Source organism: Saccopteryx bilineata, chromosome X (genome assembly GCF_036850765.1).
Source record: "Saccopteryx bilineata isolate mSacBil1 chromosome X, mSacBil1_pri_phased_curated, whole genome shotgun sequence".
Lineage (NCBI taxonomy): Eukaryota > Metazoa > Chordata > Mammalia > Chiroptera > Emballonuridae > Saccopteryx > Saccopteryx bilineata.
In genome coordinates this window covers 32,169,207-32,193,078 of record NC_089502.1, presented here as the reverse complement: position 1 = coordinate 32,193,078, position 23,872 = coordinate 32,169,207, and the positions used below count along the sequence as shown (strand labels likewise).

Sequence of the window (23,872 nt, the reverse complement as noted above, 5' to 3'; positions counted from 1 at the left end):
TGGCCAGTGACGCAGTGGATAGAACATCGGCCTGGAATACCGAGGTCACTGGTTCAATCCCAAAGCTGCCAGCTCAATCCCAAGTTTTCTGGCTCAACCCCCCAGGTCCAGTTAGAGACCTAGTCATGGCACATGCGAGAAGCAATTAGTGGGTGCACAACTAAGTGGAACAACATCTTGATGCTCCCCACCCTGATTCCTTTCTTCTTTCTCTCAAATCAATAAAAAACAAAATAAAATAAAATGACAACCTACAAACCTTGGGGAAAGTATTTGCAAATGACACATGTGATTGTGCATTTTAATAAGTAAAAACTCAAAAAGAAAACCATTAACTCTATTTTTAATGGGCAATAGATTTGAGGAAATTTTCATATATTGCAAAAGATGGCAAATAAGTACATGAAAAAGCCCAACCTAATCATATATTAAGAAAACACAAATTAAAATTACAATGACATTCAACGTTAGAGTTACTAAATATAACATTAGAATACAACATTAAAATTAGTGAAATTTCAAATAGTTGACAATATCAAGTGCTGGTGAGGATGCGGAGCAATTTTGGGTATTTGTATATATTTGATAAGGATACAAATTGGTACAACCATTTGAGAAACAATTTAGCAGTTTCTTAAACAGTTAAGCATACACTGACCAAATGACTTAGCAATTCCACTACTACATATTAGCTTTGAGAAATGAAAATTTATGCCCATGCAAAAATCTATACATGAATGTTAATGGTAGCTTTGTTCATAATTGTTCCAAACTGGACACAATTCAAATATCTATCACTTGTATAGATAAACAATTTGTGTTACAACCATAAAGTGAAGTTCTACTCAGCAATAAAAATAAAAAAATTACTAATACATGCAGCAACATGGATGGATTTCAAATGTATTGTGCTGAAAGTAGCCAAACTTGAAAGGTCACATACTTCATGATTCTATTTATAGGCCATTGTGGAAAAGGCACAGCTATATGTCAGAAAACAAATTAGTACTTCCCGGAGGCTAGTGTACATGGGGGATTGATTACAAAGAGGCATGCATAAGGAAACACTTGGAGAGTAATAATAGTGTTCCATATCTTGATTATGGTAGTTACCTGACTGTGTGTTTGTCAAAAACTCATAGAGCTAACACTAACAAGAGTAAATTTTTATGTATATAAAATTAGATCTTATTAAACCTGACTTTTAATAAAAAGGCCACCCTGATTTCATCCAGGCTATGTTGTCCTGTCACTCTAGAGTTCAATGGTGTTTAAGACTTTCTTCATGAAACACATGTTCCATTTTTTTCTTCTTAGGATCAACTAGAATAACGTAAGCAGTTGAGACCCGATGGTCTATATATATGATGACTGACTCTTATCTCTTTACTGTTGCCTTAAGGAACAGCTGGGATAATTCAGGACATTACTTCAACTAGCATAGTCCGAGGCCAATGCTAATGAGTGGTTTTAATTATTTTTCAATACAGCAAAATATTCTTGTGTATTTCAATTCTTTTTCAATATAACAAAATCCTTTGTTTTCTTTGCCAGAAGAAATATTACATAAAACTTAACTATATGAGATGAGTAAATTGTACTCCACTCCATGTCATAGGGTAGGTGATTATAACTCTGAGAGGAATAGGAGGATAGTATTTAAGAACACATACACCTTGGCATCATACAGAACTAAGGTTTGAATCCAGGTTCTATTTACTTAGATATGTAGTTTTGGATACAGCATCAATGTTTTGGAACCTCTAGTTTCTTTCTATAAATTGACATAGAACCTGTCTCACAACAAGCTCATAATGAGATTAGAAGTAACATATGGAATGTGGCTAGACCCATATTTCTTCCAGCCTTATTGAGATATAATTGATAGGTAACATTGTATAAGTTTAAGGAGTATAACTTATATAGTTCAATATGATTACCATCATAGCATTATCTAGAACCTTTATCATCTTATATACTTGCCATATCCTTTTTGTGGTGAGAACTTTTAAGATTTACTCTTAGCAGCTTTCAAGTATATAACATAGTACTGTTAACTATAATCGCTACGCTATATATTAGATTCCCAGAATTCATTCATCATATAACTGAAAAGTTTATACCCTTTGACCAGCATTTCCCTATTTCCCTATTTCTCAGCCCCTAGTAACCACCATTATATTCTGTTTCTATGGTTTGGCTTTTTTAGATTACATATATAAGTGATATCATAAAGTACTTGTCTTTGTCTGGCTTATTTCACTTAACATAATGCCCTAAAGGTTCATTCACGTTGTTGTAATTGACAGGTTTTCCTTCTTTCTCGTGGCTTAATAATATTCCACTGTGTGTGTGTGTGTGTGTGTGTGTGTGTGTGTGTGTGTGTATTTATGCACCACATTTTCTTTATTCATCTGTTGATAGACACATTGTTTCCATATCTTGGCTATTGTAAGTAATGCTGCAATGAACATGGGAGTGCACATATCTAATTCAAGGTCCTAATTTCAATTCCTTTGTGTATATATATACCCAGAAGTAGGATTGTTGAATTATATGGTACCTTTATTTCTAATTTTTTGAAAGAACTTCATATTGTTTTTCTTTATGTTGTACCAGTTTACACTCCTACCAACAGTGCACAAGGGTTGCCTTTTCTTCGCATTCTTGCCAACACTTTTTATCTCTTACCTTTTTCATAACAACCATTCTAATGGGAATAAGGTGATAATCTCATCTTGGTTTTGATTTATAATTGTCTGCAGAGCAATGCTGTTGAACATCTTTTTATGTATCTGTTGGCCATTTGTATGCTTTCCCTAGAAAACTATCTATGCAGCTCCTCTGCCCAGTTTTTAATGATATTTTTTGTTGTTATTGGGTTGTATGAGTTCTTTATACATTCTGGATATTAACCACTTATCAGATATATGATTTTCAAATATTTTCTCTCTTTCCTTAGGTTGCCTTTTTATTTTATTGATTGTGTCCTTTGTTGCCAGCACAATATTAAGTACACAAAAGTGTTCTTATTGTCTCTGCCCTACACCCCGCAAACTTTCATCTTTTGTTTATCTATCTCTGATAGAGCCTAGTTTGTTTGTTTTTCTTCAAGGACTTCAAACAATCACCCATTGCAACAAGTGAAGCTCTCTCTCTTCAAGAGAGGCTGTGTTTTTACACTGGTTTGCTGCCATCCATTATTCCAACACTCAATTGCAACCTGGAGAAGAATTGTCAAACTTCTATGTGACCGACAGTTCTAGGGGACCATTAGAGCATCTAATGATATCACAGCATTAACTTCTGATCCATGAAATTAGCATAAACTCATACTCACAGATACATAGGCATACCAACAAAAACCCTATAATTGAATATTCAAGAATTAAAGGAAGCCATTACTATCACTACAAAGGAGATAGTAAAGTAAGCAAGCAGATTGACTTGCCACTGTTTCATAGGTGCCAAAATTAAACAAGATTCAGATCAGAGTAAGACAGTTTATTACTCACAGAAAACAGCAGGAGCATCAGCCTGGAACATTAGGCTGTTTCCCTTGTCTTCAAGTTCCACAGAGTGATAGGATAAGACAGATGGAATCTACACATGCAGATGTACTGCATATAAGAAACTCTGGGCCACAAATTAACATCTTTTTAGAACAAGCAATAGACAAGTCACGTTCTTCTCAACTTCCTTCCCTCAAGGAGCATACAGTAGTCACACACTGTGTGCTCTTGATTTACTTAATTGCCTACATGACTTCTCAGTATCAGAATAGTTAAGTTTGTAGCCTGAGCAATGATGTTCAGGGAAACATGAAACTTATGGCAGATTGCTTCTCCAACCAATCACAATAATTCACAATTTAGGTGCCAGTCTCCTTTATAGCATATATATTCATAAGGAAAAATAAATTTACCCCCTACTTTGCCACTGTCATCCATAGACACATTTCCGCAACTAGTTATAATTTGGCTCTCTCGGGATATTTATGGTCAATAAGACAAAACTGCAACTGAGAAAGTAGCATCTACATGGCAGAGAAGGAAGGTCCAGGCCCTTATTTCTCCACAGAAACAGTAAATAACACAGAGATTGGCTAACGTAAATTTATAGGAGCTCTGAAAGTCAAACAAAAGATCTATAGTTATCAAGTTTATCCCCAATCAAGAAAAAGCCACAATCAAAATGATAGGAAGTTTTGTGAAGTTATAACTAGTATTTACTCCATCCCTTTCTCTGGCCTGGAATGGCACCACTTGGGGTAAGTGATAGACTAGTCAGCATTGCCTGGTTCTCTTTCTTGAACCAGAGGGAGCAGAGTGGATCCAATTAGCAACAATCTAATCTGTCTTGGGGCTCCCTGAAGGATTGGACTTTGTGTCCACTAATTTGGAATTCAGAAAACCAAGAGTGGCACAACTTGAATTTCAGACTAGGAAAAACTATTAGACAGAGTATGCACAGTTTGTAAAAATTGCAGGGGGACTTCATACCCATGAACATGTAGGGTATGATTTTATGGACAAAGGAATACAATAGAAAAGCTACAGTCCTGAGAAGAATCAGGGGAGTGATTCATAGGGAAATTAAGACATTTAAAAGCATCTGTTGCCTGACCAGACAGTGGCACAGTGGATAGAGCGTCAGACTGGGATGCAGAAGACCCAAGTTCCAGACTCCGAGGTCGCCAGCTTGAGCACGGACTCATCTGGTTTGAGCAAAAGCTTACCAGCTTGGACCCAAGGTCACTGGCTCGAGCAAGGGGTTATTCGGTCTGCTGAAGGCCCACGGTCAAGACACATATGAGAAAGCAATCAATGAACAACTAAGGTCTTGCAAAGAAAAACTGATGATTGATGCTTCTCATCTCAATCCGTTCCTGTCTGTCTGTCCCTGTCTATCCCTCTCTCTGACTCTCTCTCTGTCCCTGTAAAAAAAAAAAAAAAAAAAGCATCTGTTCATATGAGGGAATTGAAGAAAGCACACAGGTCCAGAGAAGAACTATGCCCAGAAAAGAACTGAGAAGACTTTAATCTTCAATGCAAGGCTGATACCAAGACTCAAAATATGCCTTGATAATTAATAAAGGCCTTTCTCCGCACAGAGCTAATCTGAAGACTGGGAGATATGTATGTTTTTTCAAATGTGCAGTATTTAACAGAAGATCACAAAGTGTACAAAGAAGTAGGAAAACATGGCTCATGCAGAGGAACAAAATAAACATTCAGAAACCATTCTTGGAGAAACACAAGTTTGGACCTACTAGAAAAAGACTTTAAAACAATTGTTTTAAATAAAGTTGTTCCTTGCCATATTGCAGTTAAGTTTTTGTGGTCTCACTGTATCGTGGATTTTTAAATTGTATATATCAAATTTTGTATCTTGGATTTTTTGCTATATTGAGAGATTTTGCTGTATATAGGTATTTTTATATATTTATAATCTTAATTATTTTTGCAGTAAAATAAGTGTGGAAAGGGTTAATAACAGTGTGGGAAAGGTTTATAAAAAGTGTGGGGAGGGTTTATAAAGCCTTAAAATATATAAATAATAAAATAAATATAAGGTCACTACTTCGCAGATTTTTGCCTATCAGAGGGTGTTCTGGAAACTAATTTCCACTACAGATGAGAGACCACTGTATACTCAAAGAACTAAAACAAAACATAAGCAACTAAAGGTGATCAGGAAAATAAGACCTGAAAAAATAAGAATATCAACAAAGAGAATTCTAAAAAAGAATCCAACAGATATTATGAACAAATAATTATCACTGATATTTCTCAAACTCTCCCCCAAAATTTGAAGAGCAGGGAGTAACTTATTCTGTGAGGAAAACATTATTCTGATATCGAAACCAGACAAAGATACTATATGAAAAAGAAGGCTACAGAACCAATATTCAAAATAAATATTGGTGCAAAAAATTTTCAACAAAATACTAACAAAACAAATTCAGCAGTACAGTGGTACCTTGAGATACAAATTTAATTTGTTCTGTAACTGAGCTCGTAAGTCAGTCAACTCATACATCAAACTGCCGATACTGGACCCGTGCACCAACGCGCCAACTAGCGGCAGCTTCCTGAATCATGACTTGTATCTCGGAATTTCGCTCGGATTTTGAACAAAAATACGAACTGAGTCGCAGCTCATATCTTAAAAATTCATATGTTGGGACATCGGAACATTTACAGCAAAATGGTGGGATCTTGATAACATGATACGAAGCGAAATAAGTAAATCAGAAAAAAACAGGAACTGTATTATTCCATACGTAGGTGGGACATAATAGTGAAACTAAGAGACATTGATAAGAGTGTGGTGGTTACGGGGGGAGGGGGGAATGGGAGAGGGATAGGGGCTGGGGAGGGGCACAAAGAAAACAAGATAGAAGGTGACAGAGGACAATCTGACTTTGGGTGATGGGTATGCAACATAATTGAACGACAAGATAACCTGGACTTGTTATCTTTGAATATATGTATCCTGATTTATTGATGTCACCCCATTAAAAAAATAAAATTATAAAAAAAAATTCATATGTTGGTCTGTTTGTATCTCAAGGTACCACTGTATATAAAAAGAATTATATGCCAGGACAATCAGGTTTTATTCCTGGAATGGAAGCATTGTCAATACACACATGCGCATGCACACACGCACACACACACTATCTCAATTGCTGCCAAAAAATCATTTCACAAATTTACACATGCTTTCATGATAAAAATACTAAAAAAATGTAATAGAAGGAAAATACCTCAACATAATAAAGACCAAATATTAAAAACCTACATTAGTATCATATTCAATAGTGAAAGTTTCTTGCTAAGATCAGAAGACAAAGATGACTGCTACATAAATTCATCATAATACTAGAAGTCCTAGCCAGACAAAGAAATAAAAAAATACACTCAAACTGGAAAGGAAGAGGTAAAATTTTCTCTGTTTACAGATGATCTGATCTCATGTAGAAACACAAATACACACACACACATACACCTGTTAGAATAAACAAATTTAGACAAGTTTCAAACCAGTGCATGTCTATGCACTACCAGTGAGCAATGAAAAAAAATGAAAAACAATTCTATTAATATCATTAAAAAAATAAATACTTAGCAATAAATTCAACCAAAGAAGAAGAAAAAAACTACAAAATGTTTTTTATTCTTTGTTTTTTATAATTTTTTATTAATTTTAATTTATTGTGTTTACATGGATCAAATATCCCACTGAATACAATACCCTCATCCCCCACCCCCGTATTCTAATTTATACCCCCTTGTCCTCTCTCCTACTAACTTCTTCCCCCCTTCCCTCTGGGATTTGCTGTCCTGTTATCTGTATCTCTGTGTTATGTATATATAATTTCACTAATCCCTTCACCTTCTCTGATCCCATCCCCTCATCCCTCTTCCCTCCGACTGCTGTCCTTCTGCTCCCTGTGACCCCACATCTGCCTCTATTCCATTCTTCTCCTCAGGACATTTTGTTCATTAGCTTCCACATGTAAGTGAGATCATATGATAATTGTCTTTCCCTGCCTGGCTTGTTTCACTTAGCATAATAATGTCCAGGTCCATCCATGCTGTTGCAAAAGGTGAGGTTTCTCTTTTGCACAGTTACATACTATTCCAATGTGTATATATACCAAGCTTTTTTTTTTTTTTTGTATGACAAGTTTTATTTGGTTCAAGCTTTCATCATACTGCATATCACAATGTATTTTTGAGGAAATCAGGATAAATACTAATCAATACCCACTGTTTTATACTCTTGCAATATTCATATCCGTTCACCTCTGCCATCTTTTTTCTTCTTTTTTTATATTTAAAAAAGTTACTATTGTTATTTTTTTTATAATTTTATTTTTTTAATGGGGTGACATCAATAAATCAGGATACATATATTCAAAGATAACAAGTCCAGGTTATCTTGTCGTTCAATTATGTTGCATACCCATCACCCAAAGTCAGATTGTCCTCTGTCACCTTCTATCTTGTTTTCTTTGTGCCCCTCCCCACCCCCTATCCCTCTCCCATTCCCCCCTCCCCCCCGTAACCACCACACTCTTATCAATGTCTCTTAGTTTCACTATTATGTCCCACCTACGTATGGAATAATACAGTTCCTGTTTTTTTCTGATTTACTTATTTCGCTTCGTATCATGTTATCAAGATCCCACCATTTTGCTGTAAATGTTCCGATGTCATCATTTCTTATGGCTGAGTAGTATTCCATAGTGTATATGTGCCACATCTTCTTTATCCAGTCATCTTTACGTATCAATGTTTCTGAGTTTTTGGGATATATACCCAGTAGAGGGATTGCTGGGTCATAAGGTAGTTCTATTTTCAGTTTTTTGAGGAACCACCATACTTTCTTCCATAATGATTTTTTCAAACAACAGCTCAGATAAGGGCCTAATATCCAAAATATACAAAGAACTCATAAAACTCAACAACAAACAAACAAACAATCCAATAAAAAAATGGGAAGAGGAAATGAATAGACACTTCTCCCAGGAAGAAATACAAATGGCCAACAGATATATGAAAAGATGCTCATCTTCTTTAGCTATTAGAGAAATGCAAATCAAAACGGCAATGAGATACCACCTCACACCTGTTCAATTAGCTGTTATTAGCAAGACAGGTAATAGCAAATGTTGGAGAGGCTGTGGAGAACAAGGAACCCTCATCCACTGTTGGTGGGAATGTAAAGTAGTACAACCATTATGGAAGAAAGTATGGTGGTTCCTCAAAAAACTGAAAATAGAACTACCTTATGACCCAGCAATTCCTCTACTGGGTATATATCCCAAAAACTCAGAAACATTGATACGTAAAGACACATGCAGCCCCATGTTTATTGCAGCATTGTTCACAGTGGCCAGGACATGGAAATATACCAAGCTTTTTAATCCACACATCCACAGATGGACCCTTGAGCTGTTTTCAGATTTTGGCTATTGTAAACAATTCTGCAATAAACATGGAAGTTGCATAACTTCTTTTGAATTTATGATTTGGTATTCTTAGGATATACTCTAAAAATGAGATAGCTGGGTCAAAAGGTAGTTCCATTCTTTATTTTTTGAGGAAACTCAGTACTGTTTTCCACAGTGGTTGCACAAGTCTGCATTCCAAGTAGCAGTGCAGGAGGGTTCCCTTTTCTCCACACCCTCACCTGCACTTATTGTGTGTTGTTTTGTTAATGAGAGCTATTCTGACAGGTGTGAGGTGGTATCTCATCTTGGTTTTAATTTGCATTTCTCCTGACCTGTGGTGGCGCAGTGGGATAAAGCGTCGACCTGGAACACTGAGGTCGCCGGTTCGAAACCTTGGGCTTGCCTGGTCAAGGCACATATGGGAGTTGATGCTTCCTGCTCCTCCCCCTTCTCTCTCTCTCTCTGTCTCTCTCTCTCACTCCTCTCTCTCTAAAAAAAAAAAAATCAATCAATAATTTGCATTTCTCTGATGATTAATGACATTGAACATTTTTTCATATGCCTATTGGTCATCAGGATGCCTCTATGGAGAAGTGTCTATTCATTTCTTTTTCCCATTTCTTAATGGATTGTTTACCTTCCTGGTGTTGAGTTTTTGAAGTTCTTTATAAATTTTGGTTATTAACCCCGAATCAGACATATTACAAATATGTTCTCACATTGCATACATTGTCTTTTTATTTGGTTAATGATGTCTTTTGCTGTGCAACAGCTTTTTAGTTTATATAGTCTTATCTGTTCATCCTGTCCTTTATTTTACTTGCCCATGGAAGTAAATCGCCAAAAATATTGCTAAGAGAAATACCAGAGAGATTACTATATTTTCTTCCAAGGTGATTATGGTTTCACGACTTACATATACATCTTTTATCCACTTTGAGTTTATTTTTGGAAATGGTGTAAGTTAGTGGTCTAGTTTCATTTTTTTGCATGTACCTGTCCAATTTTCCCAACACCATTTATTAAGGAGACTCTCTTTACTTTATTTTATGTTCTTACCTCCTTTGTTGAATATCAATTGACCATAATCGTGTGGGTTTATTTCTGGGTTTGCTGTTTTGTTCCATTGATCTATATGCCTGTTCTTATGCCAGTATAAAGCTGTTTTGAGTACAATGGCCTTTTTACTATAACTTAATATCAGGAAGTGTGATACCTCCTACTTTATTTTTCATTTTTAAGATTGCTGAGGCTATTTGTGTTCTTTTTTGTTCACATATAAATTTTTGGAATATTTGTTATATCTCTTTGAAGTATGCGATTGGTATTTCAATAGAAATTGCATAGAATTTATAGATTTCTTTGGGTAATATAGACATTTTAATGATGCTTATTCTTCCTATCCATGAACATGGTATATGCTTCCACTTGTTTGTACCTACCTTAATTTTTTTATCAATGTTTTCTAACTTTATGAACACAAGTCTTTTACTTTCTTGGTTAAATTTACTCCTAGGTACTTTAGTATTTTTGTTGCAATAGTGAAGAAGATTGTTTCCTTACTTTCTCTTTCATACAGTTTATTGTTGGTGTATAAAAATGCCACTGATTTCTGAATATTAATTTTACACCTGCCACTTTACTGAATTCATTTATCAGGTCTAGTAGTTTTTTGACTGAGACTTTAGGGTTTTCTATATACAGTATTATATTATCAACAAATAATGATAGTTTTACTTCTTGTTTTCCATTTGGATGCCTTTTATTTATTTATTGTTTGTCTCATTGCTGTGGCTAGGACTTCCAGAACTATGTTGAATAAGAGTGGTGAAAGGGGTCAACCCTGTCCTGTTCCTGATCTTAAGGGGATTGATCTTAATTTTTGCACATGGAGTATGATGTTGGCTGTTGGTTTGTCATAGATGGCCTTTATTATGTTGAGGTATGGTCCTTGTATTCCCACTTTGCTGAGAGTTTTGATTATAAATGGGTGCTGTATTTTATCGAATGCTCTTTCTCCATGTATTGATATTATCTTGTGATTTTTATCAGATTTTTTGTTTATATGATGAATCACATTTATTGATTTGTGAATATTGTGCCAGCCTTGCCTCCCAAGAATGAATCCAACTTGATCATGATGTATGATTTTTTTGTATGTATTACTGAATCCAGTTTGCTAGTAATTTGCTGAGAATTTTAGCATCTAAGTTCATCAGGGATATTGGCCTATAGTTTTCTTACCTTGTAGTGTCTTTACCTGGTTTTGGAATGAGGATTATGCTTTCCTCATAAAAGGAGCTTGGAAGTCTTCCCTCCTCTTGAATTTTTTGAAATAGCTTGAGAAGAATAGGTGTTAGTTCTTCTTTGAATATTTGGTAAAATTCATTTGTGAAGTCATCTGGTCCAAGACTTTTGTTTGCTGGCAGTTTTTTGATAACTGTTTCTATTTCATTTGTTATATTGGTCTGTTTAGGTTTTCTGATTCTTCCCAATTGAATTTTTGAAGATTGTATGTTTCTAGGAATGTATCCATTCCACCTAGGTTTTCCAATTTTTTGCATACAGATCTTCATAGTATTTTCTTATAATCCTTTGTGTTTCTGCAGTGTAAGTTGTTACTTCTCCATTTTTGTTTCTAATTTTATTTATTTAAGTGCTTTCTCTTTTTTTCTTGATGAATCTGGTTAAAAGTGTGTCAATCTTGTTTATCTTTTCAAAGAACCAGTTCTTGGTTTCATTGACCTACTGTATTTTTTTAGCCTCTATGTCATTTATTTCAGCTCTGATTTTTATTATTTTCATTTTTCTACTTCCTCTGAGCTTTATTTCTTGTTCTTTTTTTAGTTCTTTTAGATGCAGGGTTAAGTTGGTTATTTGAGCATTTTCTTGCTTCTTAAGATATGTCTGTAATGCTATGAACTTCCTTCTCAGGATTGCTTTTGCTGTATCTCATAAATTTTTGAGCTGTTGCATGTTCATTTTCATTTGTTTTAAGAAAATTTTTTATTTCTTCTTTGAAAACAAAATTTGTTGCTAACTCATTTGTTATTTATTAACATGTTTTTTAGCTTCCGAGTGTTTGACTGTTTTTCAAGTTTCCTATTGCAGTTGATTTCTAGTCTCATGCCTTGTGATTGGAGAAGATGCTTGATATGATTGCATCCTTTTTAAATTTCTTGAGACTTATTTTGTGTCCTAACATGTAGTCTATCCTAGAGAATGTACCATGAGTACTTGAAAAAAATGTATATTCTGTTGCTTTGGGGTGAAAAGTGCTGAAGATATCAATTAAATCCAGTAGATCTAGTGTGTCATTTACAGCTCTGTTGTTTTATTAATATTCTGTCTGGAGGATCTATGCATTGATGTTAGTGGGGTAATAAAATCTCCTACTATTATAGTATTGTTGTGGATCTCGCCCTTTATGTCCATCAAAATATGGCTTATTTATTTAGGTGTTCCTATAGGTGTTCCTATAATATTTAGGGCATAAATATTTACAATGATTATATCCTCCTTTTCAATTGTTCCTTTTTTATTATGTAGTTACCTTCTTTATCCCTTAGCCTTTGTTTTAAAGTCTATTTTGTCATGTATGAGTATTGCTACCCCAGCTTTTTTTTTTTTCATTTCCATTTGCGTGAAATACTTTTTACCACCCCTTCACTTCCAGTCTATGTGTATATTTTGTTCTCAGGTGGGTCTCTTGTAGACAGCATATGTAGAGATCCTGTTTTCTTATCCATGCTGCTACACTATGTCTTTTGATTGGAGCATTTACTCCATTTACATTTAATGTTATTATTAATATGTTTATTTATTGCCATTTTATTTTTTAAATTTACTTTTCTCTTTCTATCCATTTCTTTTTTTCCCCTTTGCTCTTTTTACAGCAGTCCCTTTAACATTTCTTGCAATACTGGTTTGGTTGTAATGAATTCCTTGAGTCTTTTTTGTTTGTCTGGGAAGCTTTTTATTTCTCCTTTAATTTTAAATGATAAAGTAGTCTTGGTTATAGGTTCTTGTTTTGCATCACTTTGAATACTTCTTGCCAATCCCTTCTGGCTTCACGTGTTTCTGTTGAGAAGTGGGATGTCATCCTTATGGGGACTCCTCTGTAAGTAATTAACTGCTTTTCTCTTACAGCTTTTAGTATTCTTTCTTTGTCTCTTAACGTTGTCATTTTAATTATGATGTGTCTTGGTGTAGGCCTCCTTGAGTTTCTCTTTAATGAAACTCTTGTGCTTGCAGTTGTGTGAATTTTTCCTTCATCAAGTTAGGGAAATTTTCAGCTGTGATTTCTTCAAACAGGTTCTCTATCCCTTGTTCATTCTCTTCTCCTTCAAGAACCCTTATGATTCGATTGTTTTTTCTCTTCTTGTTGTCACAGAGCTCTCTTAGATTTTCCTCAGTCTTTTTGAACCTCTTTTCATTTTGCTGCTCTACTTCTGTGCTTATGTTTATCTTGTCTATTAAATCATGTATTTGATCCTCTGCTTTATCTAGCCCCCTGTTAATTCTTTCTATTGCTGCCTTCATTTCTGATGTTGTATTTGTCATTTCTGACTGGTTCTTTTTTATGATTCTAATGTCCTTTTTGATCTCTTTGCTATCTCTTTATTTAGGTGTTCATTATGACCATACAATGTTGCTCTAAGATCCTTGAGCTTCCTAAAAATCATCATTATTTTAAATTCTGTATCTGGTAGTTTGGTTATTTCCATTTCACTTAGTTCTTTTCCTAGGAATTTATCTTGTTGATTCATTTGGATCGCATTCTTTGTCTGCTCATTTTATCTATATATTAGGTAGCACTGTCTGACCTTGAACTTTTTAGTGTGTGTCTTTACGAGGAAGATGGAATCAGAGGTACTGACCTCCAGGCTACCTGTTTTCCTTGTCCTAGGAATACTTCTTGAGAGTACTATTTTACCTCTTGTTGTGAGTATTAAATGCAATGGGACTTTTCATGAGTATGGTTATTCCTTTAGGCTGGTTGGCTCTAAGGGTCAACCTCAATTATGTGCATTACACACTGTGCAATGTTTCTCTTCTTGGGTGTGTTTATTTTCCACAGTGTCTGGCACCCACCAGACCCCTCCCTTGGGTGTGCTGCTTGTGTAGCTAGCCAGGTCTAGGGTTGGTGCTGTTTGCCACCCACTACCAGTTGTTTTGGTTCTAGATCTTCTTGGGTTGGCATCAGCCATTGTTTGTAACCTTCTGTGGGCTACTTGTCTGCAGCTACTGCTCTTTTCACTGCCCTTGTCTTCATTTTTTGTGTCTGGGTAGTGTGGAAGGGGCCAACTCATGTATGTATAAGGATCAGCTTCCTCCTGCTTTGAGATTACAGCAGGTCCATTAAAGCCCCTAGCTCTATAAGATTTAACTTTTCAGCTCCTCCACCTCCTCTTGCAGCTGCCTGGTTTTCCCACAGAGTCTTCTGTAGAAAGACTGTAGTGTGGGTCCAGACAGACCTCACCCAACCAAACTCTCTACAGTTTTCAAGCTTGGTGGGTTAGGGCAGCTGAGGTTCGAACAAAAACATTAGTGGGACCCCCTACTTCAGGGGTCTGTTGGTCAGTAGCTCTGTGTGGGGAATGTGGCCCCTACTCCAGAACCTATTCCCTCAGCCACTGCTGATACTCAAATTTTATTTCTTCCCAACATGGTGAGCAGCAAGTTCAGTTTGAAGTGGGGCCAACACTCCCCACTCCAGAAGTTCTTACAGCTGGTGAAACCCTGGTCTCAAGGAGGAAGACTAAGAGAGTCCTCTCCTGAGCTCACTGTGCTCCCCCTCAAAGGTACCTAAGCTCCTTGGCCATATCCAATAACAGGCTCACAGGGACTCACACTTTAAATATCCCTGCTTCAAGCCTCTCTTCCTTCTCCCAGTGGAATCTAGCCCAACAGGCAGGATATCCAGCACCCAGGTCAGCTTCTGTGAAGTTCCACCTTATCCAATGCACATGAGTCATTGTGCCGGTGCTGATCACAGAGAGTGAAATTTGCCTCAGCTGCGCCAGGTATGAAAAGACCTTCCTTAGGATACCACTCTAGCAAGGATTGTTAAATCCTAAAACGATGCTCTCTGTAGTTAGCCACTGAATGTGTCAGCCCTGGGCTTCCCTGGCAAGAACCCACCCGGCACAGACCAATGGAGACACTGATCGTGACTGGCCCTCAGCAACCTTTTTAGAGCTACAAGCAACCCAGAGTTTGTGGCTGCTTTTCTTGGGCCCAGGTGCAAATGGAAATGCCAAGATGTGCACATATGCTGGCTTTTACCCTCAGTGGGCCTGGGAGAAGGTCCGCTTAAAAGGTCAAGGTTCCCTGAGTCCTGCCTCCTGAAGCCTCTGTCTGCTAGTTGCTTGTTGGATTCTGCCACTGAAAAAACCTCTGTTAGAGTCTGGAGCCTGCAGCAATTCAGGGATTAGGAAGGATGTTTGGTGTGGCTCCACCTTTAGCCCCAGGTGTCAGTCTATCCAGAGTTTTTTTTCACAGACTTCAGTAGGGTGTGACCCCATAAGTCCTGTGGGTATGGCCTCTAAAGTCCAGAGATGTGGTCTGCCCACACTTTGGACAGTTTCCACTAAACCTCCCATGAAGTGGAATTATCAATCTGAGACTCAGGAGTGTGATGGGGTCAGGGGCAGCTCCAGCCTCAGAACTAGAAAACTGAGTCACTGACACAACCCTGTCTCCTGGATGCACAGCACGACCCAGTCTCCATGACTGAAGCAGGAGATACTCACAAGGGCAGAGCAGTGGCAACTCAGGCTGGTGCCACTCAGAGGGGACTGCTCCACCCAAGAAATATGGTGACTGCAGTAATGGAGACTCAGCACAGGGTTTCCGGTGACCATTCCCCACAGTGTCTCTCCCTGCATCTCCAACTTTACACTCTCCTCACACAACTCTAGTCTTCTCAGCTCTCCCTCCATCAGAGACTGGGGTTAGTGACTGTGAACAAGATTTTCTGCATGGGCCCTTTAAGATGAAGCCTACCTCTCTGAGAGTTCTGTCTGTTTCTTGCAGAAAGAAACCCAGTCCTTTTCACCTCCATGCTGTGTGGGAGCCTCTTCTAGGCTCTGGGGTTCAAGTCTTAGGGGTCTGGCCTGGGGCTTAAGACCCTCCACTCTCAGGGCAACCATCTCCTCAGTGAGAGTCCCTCTGGGCCCTCAGCTGCTGCTCACTCCTGGGAGCAGGGCAGCCCTTTCCGTGTCTCTGCCCTTCCTACCAGTCTCAGTGTGGCTTCTTCTGTGATCCTTGGTTATAGACTCCTCTATGTTTAGTCCAAAGTTGGTTTTTCAAGATGATTGTTCTTAAATTAAGTTGTAATTCAATTTGGTCCTGGGAGGTGGCAGTTGGAACATCTGCCTACTCCGTTGTCATCTTTAAATTCTAAAACAAAAAATGTTGACAAAAGAAATTAAAGGAGATACAAAGAAACAGAAAGTCGTTCTAAGTTTATAGTTTGGAAGACTTACTACTGTTATGATATCATTACTACCCAAAGTGGTCTACATATTAAGTGTAATCCCTATCAAAATATCATTAACATTTTTATTGCAGAAATAAAATAAAAATTACAGGCATTGATCGACTTAAGACCTATGCAACTTATGACCATTCAACTTTATGACCACAATCACTAGCAACAACTGCTCTGCATCTGGCAGCGCAAGCGTTGCCCAGCTGGGCGTACCACAGTGCGAAACAGCTTCTGGCAGCACTACCATCTCTGCGTGCACCATTTCATATGTTATCCCAGACTCGGTACAGCAATTTGTGTTTTGTGTCTTGGATATATTTCATCAAACCCCTCCCAAGATGTCTACCAAGAGGAAATTGTCTTTGTCTATGCCTCAGCCTGCCAAGAAGGAAAGAAAGGCCATCTATCTCGACACAGAAATGAGCGTGGGCTCATCCAACTTGAGCATGGGTTCATCAGCTTGAGTGCAGGGGTGCTGGCTTGAGCATGGGATCATAGACATGACCCCATGGTTGCTGATTTGAGCCCAAGGTCACTGGCTTGAGCAAGGGGTCACTTGCTCTGCTGTAATCCCCGGCCAAGGCATATATGAGAAAGCAATCAATGAACAAATACAAAGGAGGAAAGAAAGTGAATGTGATCACACATGTTTATGAAAAAATCAACTCCAATAACCCCAACTGCTGCCTCCGATGACAACATCAACGATCCACAGCCAAGCACCAGCGGCCAATAAAATATTTCGTACATGATTATATATTTTGATATGTTTTGCAATTGGGAAAATGTTTCCTATGGTTTTTTATACCTGTATTTTGTATTTTTGTATGCACCTGTATTTTGTAATTTTGTATGTTTTTCAAATATTAAACCAGTTGTACTGGTAATACAGTGTTTTACTTAAACCTGACAAACGTAAAAATAGGAAACAAAATGATGTAGAGATGATACAAATGGCATAAAATGAACAAAGAAAATTATGATATATAACAATAATGAAAGAAAATTATGATAAAATATGACTTAAAGATTTTTATAACATCATTTCACAGTACTGTACATATAGCCTTCTCAACTTATGACCAAATTGTGTTACAACCAGTCTGTCGGAACAAATTGTGGTCGTAAGTCAAGCACTAGCTGTTTTCCAGAATTTATATGAAATCTCAAGGGACTGTAAATAACTAAAACAATCTTGAAAAAGAAGAACTAAGTTGGAGGGCTCACATTACCTGACTTTAAAACTTACCTCAAAGCTACAGTAATCAAAATAGTGTGATACTAGCATAAAAATAAATATATAAATCAACAAAATAGAATACAGAGCCCAGAAATAAACCTTCACAAATATGGTCAAATGATTTTTAACAAGGGTGTCAAACCATTCAGTGCAGGAAGGACAGTCTTTTTAAAAAATGGTGCCATGAAAACTGGTTATCCACATGTGAAAAAAAATAAAGTCAAACTCTGGCCTTATACAATATTTTAAAAATTAACTCAAAATGGGTAAAAGACCTAAATGTAAGGTATAAAGCTATAAAATTCTTAGAAGAAAACATTCTCAGAAGGGCAAAGTCTTCACAACATTGGATTTAACAATGGTTTCTTAGCTACGATACCAAAGGCAATAGGCTACAAAAGCAAAAATAGACAAATTGGACTTTATAAATTTGGAAACTTTTGTGCATCAAAAGAGACTATCCACATTGTGAAAAGGCAGTCTATGGAATGAAAGAAATATTGGTGAATCATATATATGATAAAAGATTCATATCCAGAATATATACTCTTGCATTACTGCCTTTCCTGGAGAACAGCAATTGAAAAACAGTTGAGTTATCATGTATGATACTTACATTTGCCTACATCCTTGTAAAAAATCGCCTTTTTGAGTCATTTTAAGAAAAAATGATTGAGAACCTGCAATATGCTGGTCACTATGGACAGCCTGAATGTGACATGGCTCCCATTCAGGAAACTCAAAATCTAGATTGAGAACATATAACAGATGATTTTGAAACAGAGCCCTCATTAAACTAGGTGCTCTAATTTGGTTGTTCTCATAATCCAATGAGAGCACAAATAGGGCAGAGGAGTGGGACAAAGAAAGCCCAACAGGCAGATAGACAGGAATCTCTAACCTCCCTTAGAGAGGAATAGAAGAAGGACGGAAACTGGTTCATCAAATAAAGAACATCACATGTGTATGGCAAGATATGAGAAGAAGCCCCTGGCAATGGGCAAGGAGGCACCTGATTGGTGGTGCTGTTCTTATATCAGTCAGGGGCAAAGCAGGTGTTCAGCCCTAGTTCATCCTAGCTTGATGCCTGTATTGGTGGCCAGAACTCTTTCATGCCTAGGGCACATAAAAGAAAAAAAAAGATATGAAAAGACTCAGCAATGCCTTTTTTTATTTCTAGAATTCCCAAAGTGGGAGCAGATAAAGTAGAAGAGTAGGTAACAAATGATAGCCCTAATTTTATTCAAGACTTTGTGATGACACTTAACTATAAAAAGAATACAAACAGGATAGGGTCTCTCTAAGAGGGAGCAAAGCTTTTAATGAGAAGAATGCCATATACACACAAAACTAGCATATGCTTTAAGATATATTGATCTTTTAACATCATCTATGCCACAACACAGAAAATTAAGAATTACGGTAATGTGGTAGAGAGGGAAAGAATCCTAAAAAATCCTTGATGGGAGGTGGTTTAAAAAAATAATAAAGTCTTACAGTTTATATCAGCATATGCCAAGGTGCTAGTTTTCAGACCTGTGAGGAAGCTATCAACATGCCAGCTCTTTGTAGCCACATTTTCCAGCTTTAGTTTTGATCCAGTGATGACCTTTGTGGATCTTAAATAACTATTAAATAGATTTTAGGGGCCTTTAAAAATCTGTACATATTTTGGCCCTGGCCGGTTGGCTCAGTGGTAGAGCATCGGCCTGGCGTGCGGAAGTCCCAGGTTCGATTCCCAGCCAGGGCACACAGGGGAGGCGCCCATCTGCTTCTCCACCCCTCCCCCTCTCCTTCCTCTCTGTCTCTCTCTTCCCCTCCCGCAGCTGAGGTTCCATTGGAGCAAAAGATGGCCCGGGCACTGGGGATGGCTCCTTGGCCTCTGCCCCAGGCTCTAGAGTGGCTCTGGTTGCGACAGAGTGACACCCCGGATGGACAGAGCATCGCCTCCTGGTGGGCGTGCCGGGTGGATCCTGGTCGGGCACATGCGGGAGTCTGTCTGACTGCCTCCCCATTTCCAGCTTCAGAAAAATACAAAAAAATATCTGTACATATTTTAATTATTCTAATGAGTGCAAAAATGCTTTATCAGGTTGAGAATCTGAGAGAGGCTTTTAATTTTTTTTATTTAGATATTAAATTTAATGGGGTGACATTGATAAATAAGAATCCATAGGTTTCAGGTGAACATTTCCATGGAATTTGAACTGTTGATTGCCCTGTGTGCCCATCACCCAAAGACAACTCATTTTCTGTCACCATATATTTTTCCCCTCCTTATTCCCTTTCCCCTCCCACCCTTCCCCTGGCAACCACTTTAGTTTTATCTATGTCCACAAGTAAGAAAGTCTTTTTAAATAAAACAAAGGCCTGCTTCTACATTACAAGGTAGAATATATTATAAGGTAGAATAATGAGAAAAATATATAAACTATATTAAAATTGGTTATAAACACGGGTGACTAAATGGGCTATGAGGCAATAATAATCACAGGGAATTTAATTTGGCATTCTGGTGGGAGACAGGAAATCTATAAAATCAATCACATACTCAATTTAGAAAAGAGAGTTAAGATAAAATATGAACACTGGAGAGAATTTAATAACCAAGTAACACAGGGAGTATTGAAACATACCAAATTTAAAATCTAAGGCAAATATTAGTACTCAAAATACTAATAACCCTTCCTATTGCCCACCAAAAATGTCCAGTTACTGTCTGACCTTATTTTTCATAATTCTCTAATATTTCAAAGTGGAATTCCTTAGGTCCTATTCACAAATTCACTTTGATTCTAAGGGTTCAAACATTGTCTTTTTTATATAGGAGAAATTTAAGCACTTCACACAATTAGCTTGGCAGCTTCACATTGAAGAAGATTGGTTCATCTACTGATGGACATTTGTGCTGCTTCCAAATCTTGGCTATTGTAAATAATGCTGCAATAAATATAAGAGTGCATATGTTCTTTTGAATGAATGTTTCAGGTTTCTTCAGATAAATTTCTAGAAGTGGAATCATTGGGTCATAAAGTAGTTTTATTTTTAATTTTTTGAGATAACTCTATACTGTTTTCCACAGTTGCTGCAGCAATCTGCATTCCCACTAACAGTACACAAGGGTTCCCTTTTCTCCACATCCTTGCCAACACTTGTCTGTTGTCTGTTAACTTATTGATGATAGTCATTCTGACATGTGTGAGGTGATATCTCACTATGGTTTTAATTTGCATTTCTCCAATGATTAGTGACAATGAGCCTCTTTTCATATGTCTATTGTCCAACTGTATGTCCTCTTTGGAAAATAATCTATTCAGGTCCTATGCCCTGATTGGATTGTTTGTTGTTTGTTTTTGATATTGAGGTTTACACAATGGAATACTACTTGGCCATCAAAAAAGAAAATCTTACCCTTTGCAATAGCATGAACTGACTTAGAGAGTCCTCTGCTAAGTGAACATAAGCCAGTTAGAGAAAGAAAAATACCATATGATTTCACTCATATGTGAAATTTAATGAACCAAATGAACTAACATGTAAAATAGAGACAGACTCATAGAGAGCAGGCTGACAGCTGCTGGGGAAGCTCGGTGAGGGGGGTATAGGGTTTAAGTATTCTTGTCCACTTCTAGTGTAAAGTAAACACCTGGCCCAGAGGAAAGCCCAATAAATAACTATAAAGAGCCCAATGTGATTACCTTCAGGACACAAAGATGACTGGATAGCCTATGAGAAATGGTCTCTTACAGGTGTGTGTTGCTTAGATTGCATAGCAGGACTCAAAGCATGTTCTCAGCAAGACTAATCTCCAATCTCAGGAACTGCCACCAATGCTTAGGTACTGCTTTTTCTAGGAAAAGTGGTCACCTGGATCTCAAGTTAAGCCAAGGTCAAGCCTAATTCCCTGACACTGTTTTTTGCTTCCAGGTCTCCCCTCATTTTATTTGCAGGCACACACTTGTCCTTAGTAGATATTTAAGTAAAGCCCTTTCCACAAAACTCCCAAACCCACCATCCCACCAACAAACCACCACTACAGAAGCTTTGCCCAGGTATCATTATTTGTGACTTAAAGCATGGCTCTAAATGGGAATGGCTCAATACCTTTTGGCTCCATGGCTCTTCTATGGTCTGCCCAAATCCAGTGTGAAACCTCCCTGGCCTTGACCTCGGCATTACACTCTCTAGCCATATAAACTCGAAAGCCCACAAAAAAACACAAAGATAGAGAGTTAAGTCCTGAGTAAGAGGACTCAGAAGAATAAGATGAGGCTCTTGGTTTATTTAGGAAGAACATTAGTCCACTCCAAAGCCTCTTAAACAAACCTCATGCTGGGAAGGCTCTCAACAGCGTTTAAAACCTCCCACTCTCATTTTGTTTCCCCCACCTTCCTCCACATAAATGTTTTAACTAACAGATGATGTCATTTCTGAGAAACAGTGACATCTGAAAATAGAGAGTTTTATTTATTTAATTTCAAAAAAATAATTTAATGTTTTCCAATGTTCTTGGCCCCTGAGAAGCAAAAGAAAACAGAAAGCTAATGGTAAATAGTTATAGCATCAAGAGATTTACTAATGAATTGATGCTATTTCTACCAACCCCTCAGTTTTTATTTCTTGGCACAACATCTGAAAAAGACCAAAATATTATGGTCTCGGAAAGGAAATTATACAGCTTTACATTTTAAAAGTGAGTTATATGTGGGTTTTTCCCATGCCCTTTAGATTCTTCTCTAAGATAAAGGGTCTCATTATTAAGAGCCATATGTTTTGTGAGTCATGTCAATGTCATTGACTATTGTTTCTTTCATCTCCTCATATATTCCACGAGAGACACTGAAAACCAAATGGTTTCTGTGAAGGACTATCCCCAAGCAAAATTGTAAAGTGGGGAAAGTTTGTCTTCTCTTCTTTTTCACTCCCTTCATGCCATCTTCAAAACCCAAAAGAACAACTTACTACTGATTGGATTGCAGTTCCTCAGGTATGTTATGAGAAAAGCTCAAATCATAGCACGTTCCTCCAAATCCGCCACATTCTAAGAAAGTCCTGGTTCTATATGCAGCTTCTGGGAAGCATCCCAAAGGCAAAATATGCAGATTACAAGAGTTTTAGAAATCTACGAGTTTGTAGGTAATGCAGTGATGGAACACCTGCCTCTCTGCATGAAGACTCTAAGGGTAAAGCAACATCTGTGAGTTGCCACCACTAGCCTGGCTAGGAACAGCCCAGCTATCACTAAATTTAAAGGAGTTCATACTGCTAGAAATTTTAATGAAGTGAAACACAAGCTTATCTTGGAATCAGGGTGTTAATGTGAAAATGGTAGTAATGGAAACAAGTAACACAGCCTAGAAGTTAAGAGCGCAAGCTCTGGAGCCAGACAGACCAGGTTAAACAGCCAGCTCTGCCACTTACCATGTGATCTTTAGTAAGTTATTCCAAATTCCTGAACTCACATTTTCTCACTTATAAAATAAAGATAGCCTGACCAGGCAGTGACACAGTGGATAGAGTGTCAGACTGGGATACAAAGGACCCAGGTACAAAACCCTAAGGTCACGAGATTGAGTGTGGGCTCATCTGGCTCACCAGCTTAAGCAAGAGGCCACAGGCATGAACATGGGATCATAGATATGACCCATGGTCACTGGCTTGATCCCAAAGGTTGCTGGCTTGAAGCCCAAGGTTGGTGGCTTGAGCCCAAGGTCACTGGCTTGAGCCCAAAGGTTGCTGGCTTGAGCAAGGGGTCACTTTGGTCTGCTATAACCCCAGGTCAAGGCACAGCAAAAGCAATCACTGAACAATTAAGGAGCTGCAAAGAAAAATTGATGGTTCTCATTTCTCTCCTTTTCTGTCTTTCTTTCCCTATCTGTCCCTCTGTCTGACTCTCTCTGTCTCTGTCAAAAGAAAAAAAAGTAATCTACTTCACAGGAATACAAGAATTGAGAAAATAATGGATACCAAGTGCCTGAAACTCAGTAAATAGGATTTACTCCATTTCCTGGCAGTATTATCTAGGTTGAGTCACTTAACTTCTCTGTGTCAATTTCTTTACCTACAAACTGAAATAAATAATAGTCTCTCTGTTTATTGTATGATTATCATAAATCATAAATGAGACGATCAATGTGAAAGGTTTTGTAAAGCCGAATGCAATAGAAAAACT

General features: G+C 37.5%; 1 non-coding gene across 1 annotated transcript; it reads left to right on the top strand.

The window, feature by feature from the left end:
* The first annotated feature begins 18,685 nt into the window (after positions 1 to 18,685).
* Positions 18,686 to 18,829, top strand: LOC136318036 (small nucleolar RNA SNORA48). The gene has a single exon (XR_010728004.1). It is a non-coding gene; the product is annotated as a small nucleolar RNA SNORA48 (small nucleolar RNA).
* The last annotated feature ends 5,043 nt before the right edge of the window (positions 18,830 to 23,872 follow it).